Here is a 1,799-nt window from a genome sequence, read left to right as displayed (position 1 = left end):
GATGCCACCTCTGGCCTGGGTCTGTTGTTCACGTCCAGAAGGTCTGAGCCCAATCTTCAAACTCTTGCTCTTTTAAACCTCCAGGTATCCCTTCTCTTGAGAGGGAGGGACTATCCTGAAGGGTGGGGAAATCTTTGAATGTAGCATTGAGGCCCACACAAGCCAGGATTGTCCAAGAGCTGGAGCTGGCATCTTGCCTGGAGAGGGGCCAGTCTATGCCTCCCTTTTTCCCTTCATCCAGCTGTAAGATGAATGGAAACTAAACATACTAGAGTGCTGGGTCTGTCTGTTTGCTATGTTGGCTCAGGGTGGGGTTTTTCTTTCCTATAAACATCCACAGGAGCCCAGTAACTGAGGCCAGAGAAAGGTCACTTAGCATTGATCATCTTAAAAAGGTAGCAGATATAAGAGAGGGGTTGGTGGGGCAAGGCCCCGATCCTGGTCCTTCCTGCCGCTGACTTCAACCTTGAAACAGGAGGGACTTACTTAGGGTCCCATAAAAATTAGGGGTTCCACAGGCATGAAACTTACAGTCTTCAGAATATTCAGAGGCCAAGACAAGCTAGGGCAAGACTGAGAATATAACAGCGTGGTTCAAATTAGAAGTACTGGATTCAGACCATCTGGATTTGAATCTCAGTTTTGCCACTTACTGACTGCAATATTGAACAAGTGAATTAACTGCTCTGTAGCTTCAGTTTCCTCACCTATAAAATGAGGATAATAATCGCATCTACTTCATAAAGTTGTTATGAAAATTGAGGATGTATTTTCGGAATGCTTGGTACATGGTAAGTGTTCAGTAAACATCAGCTGCTAGGACTAGAGTGGGATGAGGCCCAATTGAGATAAAAAGTATGGGATATTTCTGTCCTTCCAGAGATCAAGGTCGGGGAGAGGTAGGGTGATGCCAAGTTGATAGGCGTCAGTCTGTCTGTGGGAACCAGGAGATGCTCTGGACTCTGTCTGCAGGTCCTGTGGAGGGTGACAGTGAGGAACAGAGCTGAGAAAGTGGAAATTACTTGAAGTTCTGACACAGGACGTCAGCATCAGTCAACCTGATAGAGCACATACAACTACAGCACTTACTTTCAGGCAAAATCTCTAATGACATTTTACAAACTGTGTAGGGAACACTCCGACTCGTTCTATGGCATTTGATACCACAGAACAAAGCCGTCTCATTCTGGTATTTGGGCGACCCATAATCTGTCATTTGCCACCCCCCTCCACTAAATTTCCATTTAGAATTTTCTCATGGGGGAGAGCCCTAGCTAGAAAGTAGCCTTGATTATACAATAACAAAGACACCCACATTGGCTATCTTTTCCTTAACTAGGAATGGATAACCAAGCATCCTCCAGAAAATTAATAGAAACTGCAACTTGACTAAAATAAACAAATAGAACTATACTAACCCCAGAGCAATCTTAGAGTTTTGGAAACAAAAGAGAATTTCAGGCAAAAAAAAAAAGATAATATTCTCAACAAAATCAGTAAGATAAAATATGAATGAAACAAGAACTAGATGCTACAAAACAGTTACAATCAAGAAAATAAAGACTCTTTAAAAATGGGAAAAAATGTTGCTGAAATTAAAAAAAAAATAAACAGAAGGTCTGGGAAATAAAATTATGGAAATTTCCCAGAATGTAGGGCAAAAACCAAAGAAACAAAGAATGAGAGAAAATTTAAGAGATAGAGATTAATCCAGCAAGTTTAACATCTGAATAATAGGAATTCTAGTCAGAGAGAAGAGAAAAAATGAAGGATAATTTGTCAAAAACATATTAGAAGTT

The sequence above is a fragment of the Molossus molossus genome, unplaced genomic scaffold (genome assembly GCF_014108415.1).
Source record: "Molossus molossus isolate mMolMol1 unplaced genomic scaffold, mMolMol1.p scaffold_m16_p_2, whole genome shotgun sequence".
Lineage (NCBI taxonomy): Eukaryota > Metazoa > Chordata > Mammalia > Chiroptera > Molossidae > Molossus > Molossus molossus.
The sequence above is the reverse complement of the archived record's forward strand: the minus strand, read 5'-3'. Positions refer to the sequence as shown.